General features: G+C 41.8%; 1 protein-coding gene across 7 annotated transcripts in view; it reads right to left on the reverse strand.

The window, feature by feature from the left end:
• The window catches only part of tshz2 (teashirt zinc finger homeobox 2), a 98,686-nt gene that overhangs the window by 9,869 nt on the left and 63,086 nt on the right, over window positions 1-25,731 (reverse strand). Inside the window, exon 5 of one of the 7 annotated variants that reach the window (XR_003928455.1) lies at window positions 4,345-4,543. The exons of the other annotated variants lie outside the window; for them this stretch is intronic. The gene's annotated coding sequence lies outside the window, so the exon portion shown is untranslated. Of the gene's footprint in view, window positions 1-4,344; window positions 4,544-25,731 lie in introns of those variants that run through there. 7 annotated transcript variants of the gene reach the window in all.

Here is a 25,731-nt window from a genome sequence, read left to right on the forward strand (position 1 = left end):
CAAATTTCCCTGATTGAATGTCAGTCAGGAATGTTTGCGTGGCAGCAGGGAGGAAAAGTGGGCCATCGTTTAAAGGACCACTGCCTTGCACACATAAGGCCTTTGTTCTAGCTTTATGAGACGCAGAGTGGAGGGTATGATGACCTGCACTTGTCTAACGTGCTGTTTGCTTTTCACGCCCAGTAGTCCAACTAAATAAATAGCATTTCAATTCTAATTCAATCATCGCCTCCTATTTTGACTGAAAATGTTTGCTTCGTCACGTGATTTTGTTTTGCATTTGGCAGAATTATCCTGGATTAAACTGTTTGTCAGTATCAAATTTCCTCATTGTTATTTTATATTTCCTCATTGTATCATTACATTAGCACATGTGATGCTATTGCGTGATGTGAAATAAAGCCATCAGAGTATCGAAACAGGCAGCTGGCACTAAGTCTCCTTCACTCCTCGCTCCATGGGCTGCTTGTTCCATTTTGTCTTCCCCTGGAGATTAGTGGATGTATATACAGTACGTACAGTCCCTGCATCATAAACTTTGCATGAACTCTAAACGCTGGCCCTCCCAAACAACAACAGCCCTCCATCAAGGTCAGGCCTTGATGAATCTGATAGTGCAGCTGGAAAAGACTGTGTGTATTCTATTAAAACAATCTGCATTTCACTAACTCTTCCCTCCCGCTCTGTCCCTGTATGGATCTTTCATTAGATTCTGGATGGGCTCCAGCCAAAGCTTTCCTTGTACAAGCAGTTTTATACAGTTTTCAGCAAAGGGAGGCATTTTTTTACATTCCAAGTTCATTAATAGTAGATTGCCACTTTTTCCCTTCATTAAATACAATGAGGCTACAGAGTAAATTTGCAGCTGAAGCGTGCTACTGTCAGTTTCTAGTGGGACTAAAGGCTGCTTCATGGCAAGCATAAAGGGAGAGAAGCAAGCCCGCCAAACCTGGAGCTCTGTGGGACAAGACGAGCAACAGTAAGAAAGGCAGAAATGCTTCAAAACACCCAGCTCCCTCCTATTCAGATTCATTTTAATGGCAAATTTGTTGTCAAGTATCCTCTGCAAAATGATTAGGGCCCGCTGTTTTCTGAAAAGTGCAAACTTCTGGATTTGCCTGGTGCGCATTGTCACTTTGACAGCCCATTCTGAGAACAATGGCTGCCCAAATAGTGAAATGTGTTGGCACCCAATAGTTGAAAGTTTCCCCTCAAAACAGGCTTTCTGCTGTTTGTGGGTATTCTGCTGTGTTGATATCTAGATGTTGATTAGAATAAAAAAAGAAGCCAGTGAATTGGGCTCCCCAGAGCAGGCACATCAACCATTGTAAGAGATTGACAGTCACTCCATTGAGTCAATTATTTCTGTTCATAAGACCTATTCCTATAAAACTGGTTAAAGACTACAGTCATTGTTAGGGTGTGTGAATTAAATTACTGGTAGAATTTACAGAAAACCAATACCACTTTGTTGCAGGAGCAGCCCACTTAGTGTTGGTTTTACTGCATGGGAATAATTGAAAAGATAATCATATTATTTATTTGAACTGTTACATTTGAATACTTCTCAGAATGAATGCCAAAGTGTGCACATAGCATCAGCTGGTTACACGGGCTTTTGTTGTTAAGTGCAACTTTGGGTGAATTATCCTAAGGTCACCTGCAATAAGTCAAACATAATAAAACCAAAAGCGGCACTGTGCAGGGGGGGGATGCACGTTCATTAATACCTTAGTGCAAACATAGCAAAGCCGTTCAAATTTTCCCACTGGAAAGTCGGTACAACAAAAACATTTTCTCAGCGCTATATCCTCATTTAGCCTACGAGTCAGCGCCGTGACATTTCTATGGTGTTCAACTGTAATGGAGGAGGAGTAGGTGCCGACTGCAAGACGAGTGCAGAGCCTTTTTATTCATTGCATGGGAGAAAGTGGTTAATTTATTGAAAAGAAGGTAGGCGGACGAGGCAGCGGAATGGAACTGATACCCTGCGTGGCTGTAGGTTGTGCACCGAGGGGGAGGGAAGAGGGGTGGAAGAAGAAGGGAGAAGGGGGGGGGGGTGGGTGGGAAGGGAGGGGAGAGTGGGGAGGAAGGGGGGGTCTGAGGGAGGCGGAGACCAGAGCGACAGAGGAACGGTTAATGGAAATGAGTGACAGGCTTTCAGAATGATTTACAACGGGTGGCGCTGCGGCAGAGCCAGCACTTGATGGATGATCCTGAAAGACGGAGACGAACCATAAATCATGTCTTTGAATCATTGACAGAGATAAAGGAGGGGGAGAAAAAGCAATGGCATTGACGTTCATTCTTCCAATAATGTACATTGACGAGTTACACTACGGAGCCTTAATTAAAAAGTGAACACGGGTCTTCTCCCTCTCTCATCCCCCCCCCCACCCAAACCACCACCACGCTACCTCCCTCCCTGCACCCCCCTCCACCCTCACAGCTACGCTCCTCTATCCCCTCTCTATTGCGATATCAATGGTAATTAAAGATGCAGTATCCCCGGCCCCTGTCCCATAGCCACTTCCTCCAGCTTCCCACAGCAGCCAGATTAGATAAGTGCTCTGCTAAAAGATAATGTCACCCCTCAACAATATCAATGTGGGTCTGGCCCATTTGTTTCTACATCTGTAAACACACACACACACACACACACACACACACACACACACACACACACACAGAGGCAAGAGAGACAGAGAGAAATAGACTAGCTCTATTCCTTTCATAGAATAGTATTCAAAACAAATAGGAATGCTGGGGGCACGTGCTTGAAAAAAAAAAAAGAAAAAGAAAAAAGATAAACATCGATGGTTTTCGGTGACATAGGTTAGTGAGTTGGTCTTCACCTATTAAAAATCCGGCATGTGAGGAATATTTGATTTTGTTTCCTCACATGGAAAAAAAAAGAAAAGAAAAAAGAAAAGATGCTATGGGATATATCTGTGCAACATCCCTGCTCTTAAGGATTGTGTTGTTCTGTCTTGAGTGCAGATGGCACTTTGATAAACAGGAGAAGCCCTGTAGGAGCACAGAGCCTGAATGAGTGGCATTCCACATCAGCTGAGCTCTCTTAAAGTGCACACAATAGAGCAATGAGGTGAAAGTAATCCTAAACATCTGTCTTATGTGTCCTACACGCACAGGCTGTTTGTTCAAGTTCTAGGAAAGACATTAGCAAGAGAAGAGGGGAGCGAGGAGAGAGAGAGAGAGAGAGAGAGAGAGAGAGAGAGAGAGGATATATCAATTCATGCACTAGTTCTCCAAAGGGATTAAGCAGGGTCTCTGTTGTCTGTCCTCTCTGCTCTGGCAAACAAAATGGAGATGACTGCCCTACTAATGCAAATACCCTCTTTCATGACATAGCGAGCGTGTGTTTAAAATGAATAGTTAAACTGTATCACTATGCATTTTAACCTGATCGTTTTTAATTATTCAGCCTGGAGATGATAACCCAGTTTAGGGGCCGCTTATTTAGGAAACAGCACGGAAATCACAGTGTCGTGGAGGAAGCTGCTAATGATAATGCCATTCTTTAGATTCAAGAGCAGGATGCAGTGTGCCTCGGGGGCCGCGGGGCACGCTGCCCAAGTGAGAAAGGACAAGTCTAAGTGATGAAAATGTAGCAGGCCCGGTGCACTGTCCTATTTGACGGGTATGGAGGGAGACTGGGGGCAGTCGGTCAGCCTGTTGGGTATGGGGATATTCACCGATGGAAGTGAAAGACACACAAAGCTGTCTCTCTCCCTCTCTATGCCTCTCCTGCTGTGAGAAGACATTTTGGCAAGCTAAAATGGAAATGAATACACAATGGTCATCTAGCATTGAAAAGCTGTGGCAATAATATTGGTCAGGCAAAAGAGTGTCCTGCCCACTGTGTGTGTGTGTGTGTGTGTGTGCGTGTGTATGAATGATTCATGGCGCAGCATAACACAAAAGCTCATGCTCGGGCTTTGCACAATTTCAAAATCATTTTCATTTGAAGGCTCGGAGTTGTTCATATCATGTTTGATCGCATCCTAGCATCAAAACATAGTTTGACGGACAAGGGAAATAATTACTTGTCATTCATCTGTCTGAGTTTCCTCTTCTCTCTTCTTTTGTTGTTGTTAAACATGTTCCCCTTAACACTTTTCCCTCACCAAATTCAAAAAAGGTCTGACACAACTTTCAAGTCACAGAAAATATTTCGCTGCAATGAAAGAAAAAAAAAAAAAGAAACAATGTAATTCAGTTCAAAAACAATTTTCTCTTTATTCTGTTATTGCTATAAAAGCGGAAGCATATTTCTGATAACTGACTATTAAGCTGAATGAATCAAAGAGCTCGAGTGTAATGAACTTCTCAGAGTCTCAGTCATTAGTGGACTGTAGTTCTCGTTGATCTTAAATGATCTTAAAAGATGATCCATACAGTAATGAAGCCAGCTCTGCCTTTGGCCTGGTGCCCAAACCGGGACATAATCAAAGTCACGGGGGAAACCACTGCAGCTACTGCTACCAAACAACAGCCCTCTGCCTCCACCGTGCATCCTCTCCTAAAATTAAAAAAAAAAAAAAACAAAGTCAATACATCGTAGATTCTGAGGACTAAATATTCAAATTCATAGCATGACCGTCCGCTGGGCCCACAAACCAGCAGGACGGCTTACAACCTAGCAGGCCAGTGGAAAAGCAGCATGTAATGTCCAAGGCCCACCCTCTCTCTGACTCCTCTGCCTGGACCACCCTGCTCGCTGTGTTACACTATACATGACAGGACGATGCTGCTCAGTCCTTGGACCCATCGCATTGTTTTTCTTGGACCATGGTGAAAGCAAATAGCAGCTAAAGGGCCCCGGCGCTTGCAGTAAAAACCAAAAACCCGTGCAGTCATTCATCAAAGCCTAGACAACTTGCTACTCCCCCACCGACTACTAACCCCCCCAAGGCACGGCCATCACCCCCCCCTCCCACCCCTCCTTTCTCCTCACCCCCTTACCACCCCCCACTCTGGGTTTTAACTAGGACTCCAAATAATTCCAGAAATGACAAATGATACTTATATCTCTGGCCTGTGCCAAATCAATAAGCATGCAGAACAACTATCCATCTTGAGAGGTATCGACAGACGTGGCTCGACATCGGTGGAGAAGCACTTGGTGGCTTTATTCAAGATTGGGATGGGAAGAGGGGAGCGAGGCAAGAGAAACAGCAAACTCACTTATAAATTACCAGAAACCACCCGCCATTGTTAACAATCAAAAACCTATTATGGTAACTGTAGTGTCTGGGGGGATTTTTTTTTTTTTTTTTTTTTTTTTTTTTTTTTTAGTAACATTTAATGCGTGATGCGAAGAAGGAGGGAATATCCTCACTCTGAATAAGGGCGACTGGACATTTGTGAGAATATGCATGACCTCGTGAACAGGGATTATTTTGACAGGAGCATCTGCACATGTTTACATGGCAGTTGTGTGCTGGGTATGAGCTGATGGGTGGCGATAGGGCCCCGCTCTGGTCCCCCGGCTGGATAGGAGCAGCTGACAGATAGCACTTCAGAGCAGCTTTAGCTGCAGCTCCCCTTGAGGGGCTGTGATTGATGACTCGCACTGCCACCTAGATCCATTTTCTCCTCCAATCTGACTCCTCACAGGTAGAGTGGAGTCCTGTTTTCCTCTCTCTCTCTCTCTCTCTCTCTCTCTCTCTCTCTCTCTCTCTCTTCCTCCTTCATCTCCTTTCAGATTCAAGTGGGCTTATTTTAGCAAAGCAGTTTACAAATAGAGTGACTTAGAACCATCTACTTTGAACAAATTAAAAACAGAATTTCACAGAGGAGATCATTTGAACTAAATGCCTCGCAAAGTCATTTTGATCTTGAACGTCAGAGTTCAAAAAGTAGGGGGAAAAAAATCACTGTGCGATGTGAGATGGAGGCACAATGTCATTAGCAGGGAAAATGTTGAGACCCAGGACCCCTGCAGGTCTGAAGGCATTTAAGAACAGTTAGCTTAGCCATCTGGTAGACAATTACACAGGAACAAACACACCGCCTCAGCAAATAAGGCTTGGCTCATCAATCACGGGAATGGCTAGAAGTTGGCCTGTTATTCCCTCTGATTTAATAACCCGATGAACTGCAGTGTTATCCACCACAAGGCTTCAAGTCAACTGGAGAACTCCCAATATTAACCAAAAGCACTAATGTGGTAGGGGAGCTAAAAGTGTTTTGAATAATGCTTCCTCAAACTAACACAATTATTTCTGCAATAATGTATTATCAAGTTGAATCGTACAATATATTTTATTTAATATGTTGTACATGTTCCAAAATATTCCAGAGCGTAACCAAAGAATAATAATAAAAAAAAAAAATTACACCTTGATTGCATCTCTAAAATTATATTCTAATTTGCAACAGGCTGGAAGTATAAATGAAAGTTAAATTGAAGTGCAGGGTTAAAAGTAAAAACCTCTCAAACATTCCCTGTTTCCAGTTTCAAGTAGTTTACTTAATTAACATTTGCCCTATGCTTTTAATTGCAATCATATTTCCCCATGGGACCTGATCAGGGATTGTCTGGTAATTGCAGATGTTGATATGAGATGGTGACACGGTGTCAAGCCTAATGCCGAAATTACAGAACAAAAAAAAAAAGACAGTGGCAGAATGATTGGCTATGCGCGTCCAGTGAATGAGGATTCCATTGTTTTTGCTTCACTAATGATGAAAACTGCGGATTGTTAAAAGATACCATAAGGAAAGAGCCTACTAACCCAGAACCCAGAGTGATTCAAAACAAGCTAGCTATCACCGGTGGGCAAAACAGATCACAGTGGATTCTGTGGCGCTCCAAACAAGCATGAAAAACACCAAGACAGAGCCTGAATTTCACCTCAATGCAGGTCATTCTTTGTCAGTTTCGCCAGGGTGTTTACTGAGCCAAGAACATACTCATCTGTGTTTCTGGGTTGTGGCCTGCATGGCCTGTGTGGAAGAAAAGAAGTAGGCCACCACTGCGGTCTCCGATTCTCCTCAGTACACGCGTCACCTGCCAGCTCATGTGGCCCAGCTGAGATGTGAGCAGGTCTGGCAAGAACCAAATGTTTTCATTTACCTCAGGGGCATCTACACTCTTCTTTAGCAGGCGGTGGCAGCCTAACATGTCAAGATACTGGCCCGGGACTCTGGGCCTCTGGGAGAGGTCACGCACTCGAAGCTCGGGTTCACAAGACATCAAAATACAACCGCGCCAGAGTGAAGGCTGTGTAGGTGAGGCAGCCCCGGCTTTTGCATCGCAGCCTTATTATAGTCCCATCTCCAGCGTGATAAATATTGCAGACTGAAAAAAAACCACAGCATTGGGATGTGGCATTAATTCAGACTCGCACGTAAAGATGGAGCAAAAGGTAGCTGTGGCTGGTTTTTGTTCCATAGCACATTCCAACGCCATGAAACCTGAAAATATACTTCATTACACCTCTATGCTCAGATTTGATATGTGTTCACAACGTTTGATGGATCTACCTTCTACTGGGCAGCAGGGGGTGGCGATGTTTCTCAGGCTAACCTCAACACATCTATTTCTAGCTGAGGACTTGCTGACAGCACATTTAACTTTGTGATCTTCACATGAGAGACAGCTAACAGTTGCTGACAGTTAAAACACACTGAGCCCCATTTCCCTATACAATACGTTATTGACACTTTCCATTTGATGAGGACTTCAACTAACTTTGTGATGAAAAATACTGAGCCCGGATGGTAGGTACAAAAATATCATGAAAAAAGGGTTGCTTTCCAGCCAACTCATGGAAACCAGTAGTTCCTTTGGGGAGGCTGTGGGACCAGTGGGGGCAGGGGCTGTCTATAGAAGCCTGATTTATGATGTACTCCGTTTTGCATGTGTGTTCACAGGTTTCTGGGATATACACTCAATTAGAGCAGCAGGGGTTAGGAGTATGTTTTTCTGAGGATAAGTTAAAGCTTGACACGTTTATTTCTGCTAGTGCAGCTGAAGAGTTGGTGACAGCCTATCAAAAGTCATTTTCTTTGATCATCCTGCTCGAAATGTGAGAAATAGTAACCATTCCTGACAAGCGAAAAGAAAAATCCAAAGGAACAGAAAAATGTTTATAAATCGCAATCTTAAATACCAGTCAACATTAACTAAGTGCAGGAAATATCTATAGAGCAGAGATGAAAATGCCGCCACTTAGCAGGACAACAAGAAGCTGACAAACACTGCTAATTAAATCTATAAATTCCAATTAGTTCAAATATAATTTTTACAAAACATGACCAGGGAGCTCGCATCAAAGCAAAGACTGAAGAGTGACTTAATGGATTCAGCAGAACAAAATCCCCAATTACAAGTTAAATGCCACATCCCTCCACAATTGATATGAAACTAGTAAATCTTATTTTTGAGACGTTTAATGATTGAGCCAGCCTAGTGCGATGGGGGAACAAAGTGCCAGCGCGAGGAGTTACTCATATCCCTGTTGAAAAACTCCTCCGTTTAATGATCCACCACTAAGGAGAGTCCACACACTTCCAGAAGAATTCAAATCCCTTTTCCCACAGCCTCTTTCAGTCCGTATGATAAATGACACCCGTCATTCCGCCGTTGCCAAACAGCACAGAGGGGAATTGTACTGATATATGATTCACAAGAACAGGAAATAAACTCTGCCTTTCTCTCTAGCTCTCCCTCTTGCCAAGTAGGACGGACCTGGTCAGTGTCAAGGCTCTCATGGTAGAGGCAGTGGGAAGGCTGACGGCGCTGAAACCCAAAAAGGGAATAGACAGTGGGTTTCCGAAATGAACTCACCCCCCCCGTGCCCCCCCTCCCTCCTCTCTGAAAAGCTGGAGCTGCTGATGACTGATGAAAGACACAAGGGCCATTGCATTAAAATAACAGCGGCATCTATGGGAACGAGCTTAGGAGGATCAAAAAAATTAAACAGAGGGCAAGCTCAAGTCTGCAATTATCAAACAGGAAAAAAATATAGAATGAGCAACCTCCTTCTGCCCCCAATTACAATGAAGCAAGTAAGGCTAATTACTGGGCCTTGATTATCTCAGATTTGTGGGTGAGTGAGTGAGAGTGACAGAGAGGCTTGGGAGGGGTGGAAGTTCAAACAGGGCAAAACACAGACAGTGTGCGCGAGTGTAAGTGAAGAGTCCTCCTTCCATTTGGGGAATATTTTAAAATATACCATGCATTAAAAACAGCATCTAATTTGATTATTCCTGCGTTTTGCTAATAAATTAGGTTACGGTCGTAGCTGACAGCGCTAAGTTCTAGTTCTTCTGTCAGGCTCAGGAAGATAAAAAGAGCAGCCCGTTCTGCTGCTTGCTGCTGTGTGGCTGCTCGCCTTCAGGCCAGCCCCTCCAGGCCACTGCTCAGCGGTAGGCCTCCCACTTGGGCTCAGAGCACAGGGATATGCCCAGGGCCAGGACCAGCAGCACTCAATCACCCAGACAGCGACATCCTTTCGCCATCACCATCAGAGAGGCCCCTATGGGGGGGGTTGGGGGGTGGGACGGGGATATTTATGAGTAGAGCGTTCACACACACGCCCATGCGGCTGCGATTCCGCTGATATACTGTCGGCTGGACTGTGGGATGGAGCCATATAGTTCATCTCCTCCTCATTTTTAGCCCCTAACCAGACCCCTGTAAGTGCTCCTCTGAGCTTTACAGGTTGGATGTGATGTAGGAAGCAGACACTGAACGCTGCGCCACATGTAAATCTAGCGTTCGGAATACAGATCTGGAATGGTAATAGGAGTCGGGATGGTAGTTATTATTGGATCTCATTATCAACATATATTTTTTTTTTTTTTAATGTGCAGAAAAACAGCCAAAAACAAGTTACAAGTTGGGTTCACCATGCATGAGCTGCAGTATTTTGGTGCTATTTATTACAAAAGACACTTTCAGTCAAGCTCCAGATGATGACTAGCATATGTTTACCTAAGAGGTGTATTTTAATGCCTCTTTACCTTTGATTTCAGAGCAGAATAATTACAGAGGAAGCTATGTAAAACCCTGTGGCAGATTAGGGAAGTGAATTGGAAATGGGTTCAAATTGTCGTTCTGAAGTAAAGAGGCTACTTTGCACCACAAGGGGTTTCTTTCCTCAGGCAGGCCAGAGGATTAAAAGAAGCCATAAAAGGTCTCTGTAATGGCATCAGTAATGTCTTGCTGCCATTAAAAACGGTGAGAAAAACATCTGCTTTGCATTTTTCTCTCCCATGCTACTCATTTGTCTTTCAAACTATCTGAGAAAGTGCCCTGGTTTCAATGTGCTCATATTTTTTTTTTGTCAGAATAAGATTATTTTACAAACTTAAGTCTATGAATATAAGTCTACAAATAGGATTGAATCTACGCACGGTGCTTGCCACACAGAAATGCTGCTGCACACTGTATAATTTGCAAATGCCAAACCAACAGCCAACTTTGTCACACATTGCATTGAAGGTGCAGGCTTTGCGTACTTGTTAGGACCATTATCTTGAGTACATTTTCAGCACAATTTAACTTCACTATCAAACTGCGTAATTCTGCATTCAAACTTAGTGTGCATCAACATTCTTGCGCAGCGCTATGTTTATTTTCTCCTCCGCTTTCTGCAAAAGGCTCTTTTTAAAGATAGCTGTATTCACACCCAGCTCGCACAATGGAAGCCAGCATAGAGTAAACACCTTGATTGCTTTATGGCTGGCCCCGAACCATAAGAGGTGCAACTGCATCCTCCTTTCCTTTGGCTTCTGGGAAGCTGGGCCCTGCAGTAATCTTTTCTGTGCTAACCCTTTAATAAACCACAGCCTGCTTCATTAGCTTCCCCTCACAGAGTGATTGATCGGTGCCAGTCACAGAAACCCCATCCTTGCTCTGCCTACCTCTCCTCAACCCACTAAATAAGGCACTTTTTCAGCCAGCTACCACCCATCACACTATTAAAGGGGAGTATTCACTGTGAGCCAAAGAGGGAGTGGCATCAGCCGTGGATGGCAATGCAACAGTGTTCCTTTTGTTCAAAGGCTGGGTCAAAATCAATTTATAGGATGCAGTATACCGGCTTCTGTATATTAGATTCTTGTGAGTTCACATTCTGTCTTGGCACATGAAGGAAAAAAAAGGAAGAAAAAAAAAAAGATTCACTAAGAGTTACAACAATGAACTGTTCATACCACACTGATAAAAACATTAAAATGCATCCAAATCAGGAAAAATAGCATTAGAGGTGCTTTATATAGCTAGAAAATTTATTTTACATTCGACTTTTGCTCAACAAGCCATACACTGTTATACCACACTCTCTGTGATTCTGTTTTATTGTTGCTAGTCCTTTAATTGTTATGATAAATATATAAAGGAATAATCTCAGATGAGAACAGGATGAAAACAATTTTTTGGCAGACTTTTTCTAATCTCCTTCAGTTACACATTAGACCTCACTTTATAGCATTCTGAAGGCAAAACAAGAAGTGAGAAAGCTCCACTGTGATATAATAGGGAACTGACACCAAATACTAATTCAGAGAAAATTACCTATCTGGCATAAAAATCATCATAGCTGCTTATCCACACAGCCAACATACAAAACCCATCCAGGAGACAAACCAGGATATAGTTAGTGAATACACCTTTCACAAAACGGTACGTCCTAGCAGGAGAAAGACGATACTGTGAGACAATTTGTGACAACATTCCAACATGTAAGCCTGAGATAAGAATGGATAATACGGCATTATTGTAATGATGACATATCATTTTCCTGTCCCACATTAGGAGCTGGACTCTTTTCTCTTTAGAGATACCTAGAATGTATGGGCTGTGTGATCCTTCACTGCACTCCACAGTGGAGAAATAGAGAGATACAGAGGGGAGAGGTGCTAGATGGTGTTCAGCTGCAGTGATAAAGTCAGTAATATCACTATCTCGCCCTCCTCTCCCAAGAATTGCTATAAACCTATTTCGAAAATTGCACCCATATATTCACCAAAGACAGTTAGCTCATCCCGGTGACAGTGCAAACTTTTAGGCTGAATTATGCCGGTGTCATTCAGAGGGGTTTATCAAAGAGGGTCAATAACTCACAGACCCAAATCTGAGATAGCCTGGCCCAGCGCCTCCCTCTGCTACAGGCAGCCGGGCTGCTGCCTGCTGCTATAGCTCAGGACACAAGATGGTGCCCAGTCACACTGCTACATGGATAATACTGGACGCTGTGCAATTACATGCAAACACAGCTCACAGTCTTAAATCCTGAACATCGCCACCACGATTGCCAGGCTAATACACGGTATTAAGCGCATATTAGGTGCAAAAAAAAAAAAAACACTTTGAAATATACAAACTCACATGTCTTGGTGCTATATTCCTGACATGATATTCCTGATATTCCTGATATTGAATGATTACTGATTCCAAGACAATATTATTGCCAGTTAATATGTCCCAATTACAGGATTTTTTAATGTGATTTTCCCATTGTGAATATTCAGTGCAATATTCTGATTTTCATGTATTGTCTTAACATACCTAAATATGACATATTCTCATTCAGTGTTGACAAATATCACAAATGCAGACTTATAAATACAAACTTATATTACTGATGGATTAAGTAGAAAAACGGAGCTTTGTTTTCTATTGTACTCTTAATACAGCTCTGAGGAACATTTTTGGCATCATTTTTGCACCAACTTATAGCTTCAAAAGCCATTTGCCCTGACCTGTATCTGCAATTACCCATGTCACATTTTTGTCATATGCAAACAATTAGCAAAATTTGACATTCAATTGATTCTAATGGGCTTTTCAGTGGGGGTTTGCCTAAAGGCCTGCTCACAATAACATTTGTCACCTGGAGACAAGTAAAAACTGTAATTTGGCATCATTCACTGTTAAACAGACGCTAATGTTTCTCCTCAATAGTTCAGGTTGGCTTTAAGCATTCCTTAATGATAAAGCACTTTTCAGTGGAAGTTTTGTGTCATGCTACGTCTATGGTCAAAAGGGGTGATATCACCTGCAGCTGTTTACAATTAGCTGAATTGTGCTCTTAAACTACACTTAAGTTTTACTCAGCCTCTTTAAAATCTGTATTTTCCAGATGTACCAGCGGCCTTGTGTTGAGGCTCCTTTACATAAGAGCCCAATGAGACTCAACCTGTGTGGCCCAGAATTATAATTTTATGGACTGTGTATGTGAATCATAATGTGTAGTGAAGTAGAAATAGCAACATCAAAAGAGTTACTTGAATGACTTGAAACAGTCTATCAACTGTTTTCAAGCTTAACTGCTGGATAATAGTTTCACTGAGGGATAACCAGCGCTGAGTAACTATGGGAAATGAAGAAAACTGAAAAAAGAAAAAAAAGCCAAACCTCTATGACAATTGGAAAAGACTATTGCATCATTTAAATGCACAAGTGACACTGTTGCTGCCAAAATATAACCTGCCTTTGTGGAGAAATGCAAAGACGTGAGACACACAGGCTGCTGTGCACCGACTGCTTTACTCTGGCGAGGCAGGTTAGCAGGGAGAGAGTGTATGGGTCAGAGTGATACATGCCCACACATTTTCTGCGTAGAGCTATAGCTGCACTACAAAAGAAACTACGGTCTATCAGACACCCACAGGCACAAGCTATTCTGCATCTCCCAGGCCCTGGATGACAGACAGTTGCATGAGCAGTTACACTTATTGTACAGAAGGATAATTATGTTATCATATGTGGCCCAGATTCTCAGCCCAACAATATAGCCTAAGTTCTAAGCTCTATAAATCCACTGGCAAAAGCTATCAAGTGTCATATCGTATTTTTGAGAGCAAGCCGTCACACAGACTTGAAAATAACACTCCGAGAGACAAATAAGGAAGAAAGTTTAGCTGATGTACACAAGTCCAAGCTGTCAATAAAGATTATTCTGTCAGCATCAGGACATCAGGATTGTTTTGATTTTCAAAATTATAGCCAGCCCGGAGGGATCAGCAACGTTTAGTCACTACTACGCGGCGATAATTGAATCTATGTGCTGACTAGAAATCGCAGCTTTGTTGCTGTAATTTATGATTGGTAATTATGAATCATGCTGCTGATTTCCAGAAAAAAATGAGGCAGATTTACAATGACTGCTTTTGTGCTTCCCTGCTAAAAAAAAAAAAAAAAAGAAAGAAAGAAAAAAAGAACTACACTAAATAAACTCCAAAACAACAGAGTGTAGGTAGGGAAAGCATTAACCTCCATATGAATTGTGCGTCATGTATAATGATCAATGTGGGATGCTTGCAAACCGCATACAAGCTCTGCTCAATACGCCTGTAGGGCAGGAGTGCATTCCAGTGAGTGGAGCGAGACCGCTCCTTATCCAGCCAGAGGTGGAGATGATCCTCTCTCACAGCGGGGCCCTCCCTTTGTGTACATGTGTGTTTAGGGTTGTCTCGGCAACAGAAAGCCTGCTGCTTCATCGGGCCTGCCGCCCCGCCCTGAGTGGTGTTGTGCATAGAGGGGGGTAGGATCCTGCTAACGGAGCTAATCGTCTACCTGAGGTTTACTTAAGTAGGTGCATGTGCATTAAGTATATATGGCATCATCAAAGTATGCCAATAATTACAGAGTTGGGTTATTACTGTATGTGACTGTTATTTTCATTAACATTCATTTCCCGTCTCCGGTAAGAGTAAATACCCACCCACCAGTTTAATCACAGGCTTATTTCAAACCAGTGCAGTTATCTCCATGATATCATCAAGCCCTCATAACTTCAGAGTGGATGAGATTTTTTTTTTCTGTTTATGATGAGAAGCAGACGTCTATAAAGAGACAAAGGTACGTTCTGAGTAAGGTAAATACAGTCAAATAGAGAGCACCGAGTAATTTCAAAATAAGTCCATTTTAAGATTTAACATACTGCGCAATGACCCATACAAGGACTCCATGCCTAACCTACTGTATTATCACCATAATAACCCTGGGCCTCTCTTTTTCTTGACATGGCATGATACTAATAATGTGGAACTGGTCATGTCCAAATGGGAACGCGTTTGCAGGTCTTTGCAGATTTACGTTGCATTGAAATGCAGGCAACCTTGGCAGGAAATAAGAGATGGGAAAAAAGCCAGCCTTTCATCATTTTCCCCAAATCAGAGGAGGAAATGAATATGGATGCCCTCAGGCGTGAGGGGAAGGAAATTCAGGGGCTGATGAGGTCCCTAAAGGATGCGTCTGGACAGTACCGGAACTTTTCAGTTGGGTCGCTGCCAGGGTGGGAGCACTGCCATGGAGCATGTAGGAAACACATGCAAACATAAAGGCACTGACACATGCACAAACACACACACGCACACACAAACGTCTGAACATAGACCCACAAACCATAAACATTTGCATGGGCACACACACATGTGCTCACTCAAATGGAGTAGGGTAAGAAAAAAAGCTGAGAGTAAAGATTAAGCGTTTGCAAACCCCTCCATTTTGTGTTGCAACAAACACAAACGGGATAACCAGGTGAGTAGGTGACAGTGAAATATAGAAGAGGGGCTGCGTGAAATAACAATTTCATTTTCCAAATCATATTAGTGTCCTTAGCTAATACAAAGCTAGTAAAGGATGCTCCGAAACCAGGTTGAAATAAAAGAGAAATGAATATGTTCATGCCAGCCATGGGCCACCTGGCACAGAGTCTCATGTTTCAACAGGACAGTCGGTAGAAATTGAATCAACCCTTGTCACTAAGCCACCCTCAGTCAGACTTAGAGGCCTGGGAATAAAGAGATACATGCTATTATCACACTCGAGCAGTAGCTGTACGGTATGCAGTTTGCTTCACTGTGGCATAGGAAGAAAAGGTACATGAGTCACATAAAAGGCAGAAGTTAGATACACCGAGCGAGAAGTCCGGGCTGTGAACAGTGAGGCCGCGGAGCCACAGAAGTTGGGTGCAATGGATTTGCCACATCCACAACTAGTTTACTCAGGGAGTTAGGAATTCATGGTTAGGGATTACAGCAGGCCTCAAAGGCAGCTTTTCAAGTAGCTGAAAAGAGTAGTGGTGCCATCTGAGAAGAAAGGACACCACTCTCTAAAGACGTGTATCTCATGATTAGGACAAAATGGCAGAAGTTAGTAGCCATAAACACAAGTGGTAAACTTGTCTTAGGTCATTAAGACTATCATTTACTAATGCAGTTTGGTTTCCGCCTGCAAGACCAGTTTAGTTTTTGGGTGTAATGTGGTGAACGAGGTGAAAGTCTAAGTGTGGTTTACATGGTGGTGTTGATAGCAGGTGTGGAGGGAGATGGTTCCTGGGACTTCATGGAGACATTGGACCTAATTCAGCAAAACATCTATATAAATGGGATGCACTCGATTGTTAACCCTCGCCGGTACCCGCTCCTCTAACAACCTTCTACATAGGTGCTCAGGCAAAATAGCGGGGCGGATAGTTGCGTCCAATGCTGAGCCTTGGTAAACGATGCAAGGGACACCGCTGAAAACAATCAGGCTCTCTGTGATAGTGATGACAGGGCAGATTTGACTCGTGCGGTTTCCAGATCCATCAGTGACCGGCTGCTGCACCGCTGTCCCACACGGGTCACTCAGTGTTGATGTCAGGGCCCGTGGCGATAGCAATGATCTGTGTGTGACCTCTGCTACATTTTAGGGGTGAACGGGCCACAGGCGACAGTTACCAGGGATACGTTATACAGCGCACAGAGGACATGTCACTCACAGACAGACAGACAGACAGACAGGTGGGGGTTTTAGAATGAGAGCTACAGGGAACATGAACTACAGTCGAACAAAGAGAGGCAGCCATGGAAATGTGCATGTTATACATATTACTGTTGTTCCTATACCTTGGAGGCGCACTGTGCGAAAATGTCGAGGTTTGATTGAAGTGAGGACTGTTTAGACTCAACCGACAAGAAACATAGAAGAGGCTGAAAATCTGACGGTTGAGTCTATGTGGTTTTCATTCTCAGTCTGACTCACTGTCAGATTACGGTTATTCCACGGTTTGTTTGTTTTTTTGTAAGCTGGGTCTAAACAGTCCTTACTTTAATTGGCCCTCAAATTTTCATGGTGTAATTTTAATGTCTTCACTCAATATGGAATTTTAACCAGTGATGAGTATGATGTGTGTTTACAAAGCCAAATCACAAGATCTTAATTGAGATTAGATTAGGGATACCTACTTGTGTGCTAATGTGCGTCCAAAGATCTGAGTGTTTTTCCTAGATGTTCCCGACACTGACTTCACTCAAAACCCTGCAAATCCAGACAGACAGGCGGGCAGGCAGGCAGGCCGACAGACAGGAAGAGGGGACTGCGGTGGACAAAATGTCTTTAGGGTTCCTAATACTCTCTGTTTCACCAGACTGAATAGCTTTGCTGACTGCCACAACACTGACCTCCTACTGACACAGAGAAAATGACCACTTTCTACAACTTTAAAATGGCCTGGGGGGGAGCACGAGATACTGGTACTGAAAATACAACAGACAATTGCTGACTCAATGTTTGTCAGGATATGGGAGGGAGGAAAATGTGTCCTTGACAACTTAAACGGTTTTGGATTGAACACGACTTATTTTGACAGTTAGTTCTATATCAATGACTTTTCACTGCACACAGACAGACGGACGGACACACAAGCGCGCATCCACACACATACATATCCACATACGTACTGAAACGCAGCTCATGATGAAGAGAACAAAAACACAACCTCTGCAGCGATATGTAATGCCTCAAAAATAATGCAAACGTTTTTTTCGGTGAAACAAATGGGATGAAAAGAATAACTGCGTCGTAATTGATGGGCGCTTTGTGAGAACGACCGGGTCCAGTAGGTTTCCAGTGACGTCTACACCTGCACTGTCATCAGCCTAATGAAAACCAGAATTCATTCAACAGTAAAGTGCAACACAACACGATTATTTTCTACTCTCCCTGAGGTGCAGTACAAGCCTAATAGATCCTCGAGTTGATCCCTACACACACACACACACACACTTGGCCTCTCATACTAAAGGCCATAAAATACGACTGTAACATTGTACTATTATAGTTTGCTTTTAGAGGCCTCCCTGTCACTCAGTTAATCTTAAGAATGCTGTTCTGGTTTACAAGTAACAGCTGAAAATCAAGGCAAGAAACACGGTCTGGTCTTGATAGACAGGATGACTTATGGCTGGCCTGGCTTGCAACCTCTTGAACGTCTCGGCTGGGATATATGATGAACAGGGAAAATGTGGGAGGACACCGAGTCCCTGAAATTCTTGCAAAGGGGGAGGGTGATGAATCTGCATCTGCTCTTACAGCACTGTAAATGGACATTGTTATCATTACAAAGGTCACCGGTATCATTAGGTGCTTCGCAGACATATATAACCTTGAAAACATGTCTAAAAATGAATGGGTTTATTCTCCCTTATTGATTAAATCCAAATCCTGTTTGCCCACGGTGCTTTTTCGAGGCCTTTTGCCAGTTGGAAACAGTGTTGAGAGCTCAGATTTTGCCATTGCCCAATCGGTTTTGAGTCTTTTTAGCCATCTAGAAATCTGGGTGACGATGACATCACCCTACACCCACATGAACCATTCATGGCGCGTCAGTGCAGCTCCTACTGGCAGCCTTTGGCATCATGTTTGCTTTCAGTCAGATACAGTTGGACCGTAATTAGACATGCTGCTTCCTGTACAAAGGCCTCCCTGTGTAATATTAATCATGTGAGGATAAAGTTGTAAATCCATCCTCGGAAATTCCCCTCCTTTATGTATTCTCAAAATGGAGAGAGGGGCTTTCTGTTATGGTGTGGATCATTAGTTTAATCAGATGTCAGCAATGTGAGACGCTGCATGGGCCTTGAAATCTGCAAGTGATAAGGATGTAATGCAGGGTTTTCTCCGAGGCCATCATGGTTGAAAAAAGCAAAGAAAACAAAATAAGATCATATATGATAACATGAGTAACTACCGCGTGCCCCGATGACCTGTCTACACTCTGTGAAATGTGTCTCTATGACGATGTAGAAAAATATTATGAGTAGATTTTCTGGGGTATTTAGTGAAATTAGTTCATCTTCATGGAATATCATGGCATATAAAATGCTGCAGAATAATATTTTTGGTTTCCCGGCATTCATTTTCTTTCCCTAAATTATACCATTCGTCATACGCTCATTACAAAGACAGTCAATTTTGAACCAATTCCAAATGCCTCTAATTTCTAACTGAAATGATACAGGATGCACATTTTTCATCTGCATGACATCCATTGACTTTATTATTGTATGGAAATGCCTGGCTCCAGATGAATAAATACAAAGAAAAGTCAACATAATTCACATTTTTAGATAAAGTTTGCAGTTAGGTGTTACAGCCTCTAAGTTATCAAAATCAAAGTCAGGCAAACTATGCGTTGCCTTTTGTCCTCATTTGAATTTGCAATATTTTCCGCATTTGAGACGCTGTTTATTTAAGATAGAAAAAAAGGCACAAGGAATTGCAATAAAGAACACGCTGAAGAGTAACATGTAGGTAACAGGACCAATCAAGGTGATCATTTTAAGTAGTTAGTAAGTATATACAGAGCGAGCCATAGGCTACAGCATTGACATGTTGTGTGCTTCTCCTTAATCAAGTTGTAAGTACAACAGAATTATTCTACATTCATCACGGACACCTAAGCTGTCAGTGCTGTTTAATGAGTATCAATTAAGCTGTTTCAACAGACTAGCTCAGCACATACTGTAGACACAAACAGGCAAGGCATAAAAAGCACACCAATAAGGAAGAGGGTTTAACACAAGAGTGGCTGTCGTCGGTAGCTAAGTACAGGATTTGTGTTGCAACAAAGCGAGCGCTGCACATTTAGACAATAATGAAAGCAATCCCAACACATTTGGGTGCAGAAAACATAACTACACGCCACACTTGTCAGTCTACACTTTTTAAACATCTGTGTATGCTCTATTTATGGGTTTAAAGATTCCTTAATTTCTCAAAATGTCTTAATTTCCCTCTACTATTTGCACATTTCAAATTGCCAACTTCATCCATGTTGTATCTATTCCACTATGGGTTAAAGCTACAATTGCCCTATTCACTCTATTTTTTCTCTCTCTGGTAAAAACAGATAGAGGCATATTTCTGTGTGTATGTGTCTGAGTGTATGTATGCAGAGTTATATTTGGATAAAATCTTTAATGCATAGTGTAAGCCATTTGTCAAAATATAGTGTTCATTTCCAGTGGTTCATTATATTATACTGGGGGGAAAAATCTGGGAAACCTCAAAGGAAAGAGTCTCATCATTTCATTCATCTTCATCCAGTGATTATTTACTAAATATAGATAAATCATTTAAAAAATTAAAATAAACCCACTACCATACAGTCAGGTCATAATCTGTATTTTTTTTTTTTTTTTTTTTTTTGCCATTTTAAGCACTCTAACTGTGTTTATATAAATAATAATCACATTTAATTCCAAACAATTTCATAATATACAGACAAAGAATGAAATCAAAATAAATGTCTGCAGTTTATCCTCCATGGCTTGCTGCCGGTATCGTTCTTCAGTCAAGCCTGCAAGTGAAAATGCCAAAACTGCCACCTAAAGCGAGGCACCCTGTGTCCATGTGTTTAGTGTGATGCACAGTCCACTCCCACATGTAATGTTTTTCACCATGACCTGATCTCCACGACTGTCTCTCTGGGTGTTCCACGGCACACACACACACACACACACACACACACACACACACACACACACACACACACACACACACCAGTTTGTATTTTTGTCCTCAAGGTATTTGGACGTTTGGAGTTAATTATGGGATACTGGCTGCATGACATCATCCTCAGTGGTCACTTCAGCCTGTCTATTTCTCCACCAGCCAGTCTACATGACATGTGTGTAATTATGCACGCAATCAAAGATGAGAAACAGCTTCAATTATGAGGATCCTCTTGCACTGCAATATGAGGGAATTTGGAAATGCCTGATTTTGCTTAGACTGGTTAATTAATTAACTAATTCAGTGGCCTGGCTGTTTGGCAGATACATTTAACGTTACAACAAATTGAAAGCCGCTCATAACGCATCAGTCCATTCGTGATTGGTTGTAATAAGAGGTGCATGTCCAGGCATTATCCTGCTGGGGTGTGATTGAATTGTACAAAGTGTGAAAGCCTCAATTTGACCTACGCGGAGAGAGAGGAGAGCAGAGGCCAGCGAGGTCAGCTGAGCCGGTGGAACATTGACTTGATTCATCAAATTAGGTCCTATGTAATTGCGCTGCATGACGACTCATAAAACAAGCCGGCTATAAAGCTGTCAGGAAGCCATCAGCCTCGTGCTAAATGAAGTTACAAAAGGTGCAGGGTTCACAACTTCATACAGTGTTGCGGTGAGGTGTCCGAAAGCACTTCTCCGGCCATAACCCCGGCCGCCATGTTTGGTCACTAAATTCCTGATGTGGATATCAAAACGTTGAACCTAGTCGTAACTCTGCATGTTGAGGTTTATTTATTATTCTCTGGAGTTGCATTGTAATTCTCAGCGGTCACACCAAAAGAGGGTTTTAGAGCCCCTATTTACACCGCTTGTGGTTTATTTCGTTGAGTGACTTTAATTAGCTCCCGTTGTTAAATTTGTAATATCTGTTGTGTCTAGAGTTAAAGGAAAATAACAGTAATTCATAATTCCTTTGACTAATCAGCTTTAGAGTGAAGGTATACACTGATAATTAGTAATATAATGCAGCTACAAACGGTAATCATACTTATAAACATGTTCCAAATCAATGAAACCGTCACGGCTTACTTTATAATTATATGAGCTGCTGTCTAAAATATAATTCGGCGCAATTACACTTAAAAATCAGAGAGTTAATGAAGGATCTTTCAAATCTGCATAACACCTGAATGCATATTTAGCAGACTGACCTCTCTGAGACTCGTGGAGCGTGCAGTGTGAAGGCAGTTTACCTTTGTAATTGTTACAGATCACACCATTAGCACAATATTGTCATAGCTCCTGCTCCTGCAGTCAGTAGCTGCAGAGGGTTAATTTGCATAATAAATCTTAATTGAAGCTCATTAAGGATTTGATAAGAAGCAAATCAGGTACACTGCGGATAACTTAAGATTAATGTTTTCTCTATTTTTTGGCGTGCTCATATTCAAGGGGAAATTTCACATTCATTCTTCAGTTTGTGCCAACGGTGAAATGAACCAACTACACGTTTTGCAGCATTTTATTGTAATGACTGGAATCTTATTGTAACATGCAGAACCAAACAAATCTATAAAATGATGCCTCTGGAGCTGCAACTAACGATTATTTTCATTATCGATGAATCCGTCAATTATTTTCTCGATTGAGCTCTTAGGTGTTTGGCCCATAAAATGTCAGAAAATGGTGAATAATTTTGATCATAATTTTCCACAGTCCAAGGTGACATCCTGAAATGTCTTGTTTTGTCCCAACCAACCATCCACAACCCAAAGATATTTAGTTTACTGTCAAAGACGATTAAAAAAAACGGAAAATATTCACATTCTGAGGAGCTGGAATCAGAGAATTTGGACATTTTCTTCATAAAAATGGCTTAAAATGATCACCGGTTACCAAAATAGGTGGCAACTAATTGATTATTTGACTAACCGTTGCAGCTCTGGATGCCTCCTTTTATTTGATCCTTTTCCTTCTTTGTATAAATTATGCTTTGAATGCAAGTTGCATTTGAATAAAGGCAGCTCATGACCCGTAGCTGGCTTTTTAAATCAGAGGGTACAGCGATTTTTGAAACAGGCCAGGTTTTTCCTCTGAATAAAGGCTTAACTGATATGGCACCCTCTTTCAAAAGCATCTGAGGTTAAGTAACCGGATCCGGCAGGGATTGTTTTGGAAGACCTCCTCACCATATGGCCACAACATGAAGGCCCTCTGTCATCCGGACTATACATTTAGGTCAACAGTTGTAAGATTGATGTCCCGACTTACATGCTCTTGAGTTTGTAAGGAAAACGAGATGACGCGTTCCTGACAAAATCAGAGCAGATGTAGTAAACTACGGTTATCCTCACAGAAATACAGCGCACATCAGGTGTAGTGCATTTTACCATAAACCATGCACCACGTACCATGCTTCCCCCCATGTAATCAATACCAGGCCCACATTGTTACTGTATTAACTATAAGCTTCCCTCGCATTTCTATCCTCTAAGTCCATATAAATGAACTATCCAAGCTATAAAGTCTCCTCCCCATTTTTCTCTGTAAATCATTATATCTGTAGGGACCTGGACAAAATACCGTAACATAATTTCTTTTGTACTTGGGATGTCTAGCAGAAATAATGAGTTTTAGCCTGCTTGCAATAAACTCTCCCAATATTCTAGTTATTGTCAGACTTAATGAGGAAAAAAAAAATCATAACAAGAAATAGTCCCTTTTCTGCAGTGATGATCACATGGAAACATTATCCACATGAATCACCCCAACGGCATATCAAATTGTGTCATTTGCCTGGAAACTAGTGCAGGTCTCAGAGGGAAGGCAAGGTGAATGAGCAGTTGCTGTAGAGAGGTGCAACACTGCACAGGCACTTGCCTTGAGACCAATCATAACAGCCTTTTTTTTTCCACACAGGAGAGTGAAGAGCGGAGGAGAGAGATCACTGTGCTGGAGGGCACAGGAGTCTTGGTTCTTATCACCTAGACAGTGCACCACCCTGTCTGCCTCTCACACAAACAAAAGCTTTCCCAAACTATTAGCTATCTACACCTGTCACCTAACTGGCATGCAGGAGGAAATGCAATAAGATCACACTAACAACACCTGATATTTCCTTTATTTCTTTCTTTTTTCTTTTTCTTTTTTTTTTTTTTGAGGAGGGGGGGTTCACTGTTATAAGAATATGCGGCATGAAAACAAGCTGATGAGGAGAAAGTTATTAAGGGGTATCTCTATGGGGAGTGCTTCCAAGTTAGGAAATTGCAAGCGTTGCAACAAAGTGTAAGTATTTGGTATGGTGTGCTCATAAGCCAACAAAAATTTCAAGGCTGGATGTGATCAAAACACAACATTTGCGTTGTTGACATCAACCCCGAGAAATAGAGGGAAAATACAGAGGTTTAATGCCCACTGATGATGACATCACTTGGTAACCTAATAGACTTTATTCTGAGCTGAATTTTACACTGAGGAATAAGGCTGGGTTAGCCAAACAGAGGCAGTGGCCGAACACAAACTTTACAGTGTCTGCTGGTCTGTGGGGATTTTCCATCGGAGGCTTTTTCAATGTGATTATTTTTAAAAATATGCTTGAACCGAAATGGCGTTCAGTTAGCATGCAGATTTGAAAGTACATGAAGGCCTGTGCTCACTGAGAACTTACATCAAAATACTACAAGTGAAAGTGGGAAAAAAAAAATCAAAATGACAGACGGAAACTATTTTTATGGCTGCAATCATGTGATTACTGAGGCAAAGAATGATTTTCGCTTTGCTGTTTTCATCTTTTGTTTTTGCATTGTATCACTGCTTTGGATTGACCATAAGATGACAGGCATATCATTTCCAACCATCCATTTCAAAGCAAAATTAGCAGGTCAACCATGGAGTTTGTGAATTTACATTTTTTATTACAATAGTGTTTCACTCGTCACATTGATGATTTTATTATAAACTTACTTTTACACTAAACTTGTAACACAAGAGTCAATGGGCACTTAGACTTCCCGCAGTAAATAAATTTCTGTATGGAGTGGCTTAAAATGTAAAAAAAGAGCTGTCACACACCCAATAATCATAAAATTATGATTATTATCACCATCACCATCTTCTTCACAGTGGTTACCAGAGCTTGACGTTGCCTCAAAGATACCATCTACGAAATCACAAATTCCTTTCATATTTAATAAAATAAAATAAAATAAAATAAAATCTTGAAATTAGCGCTGTGAGTGCAAGATTTTCAACTGGGTTTTTAGTTTAAAACAATGGTTAAAGCAGCTGAGGCAAACCACAGAGAAAAAGAAATCATGTGTGTTATAAGCTACAGACAAAAGGATTGTGAGGTAATAGGGAAAAAAAAATACAAAAAGGTAGTAATCTCTAATGAAAAATAGCACACGCTTGTATCAGTGCCATTTTCCTTCAAGCTTGTGTCATTCAAAATGGACTTCCTTTTTTACCTAAACTGGATAAACAACATCTGCCTTGATCGTAGGATGTTTCCAGAACAAACCACTTAGGAGGAATTTCAGCTAGCCAATTCCCACAAGCTGCTGTCAGTCACTAGCTGGCACTGCAACACTTAATGCCTTTGTCTGTTCTCCAATTTATCTTGTTAACAGCAAATTGGGCTAACGGTTTGAGGCACAGAGCTATTGTAAAAAAAAAAAAAAAAAAAAAAAAAACAGTAAGAGAAATACTTCCACAGCCGCAAAATAACATATGGCCCCCTTCACTCAAAAATGCATTTCAAGCACTTATAGGGCTTTACGTGTACACCATATATAAACCTGATACATACATTTCATACTGGAATTCCTAGCCTCTTATCTCCCTCTATCTTAGTGCTTCTCTCTCTGTGATAAACCCAAAGGTTTAGTGCATCCTATCATGTACCATAGAGTAATTGGCATTTTAAATTACCATACACTCAATGTATGCAGGGGATGTAAATCAAATACAACT

This window comes from Myripristis murdjan, chromosome 7 (genome assembly GCF_902150065.1).
Source record: "Myripristis murdjan chromosome 7, fMyrMur1.1, whole genome shotgun sequence".
Lineage (NCBI taxonomy): Eukaryota > Metazoa > Chordata > Actinopteri > Holocentriformes > Holocentridae > Myripristis > Myripristis murdjan.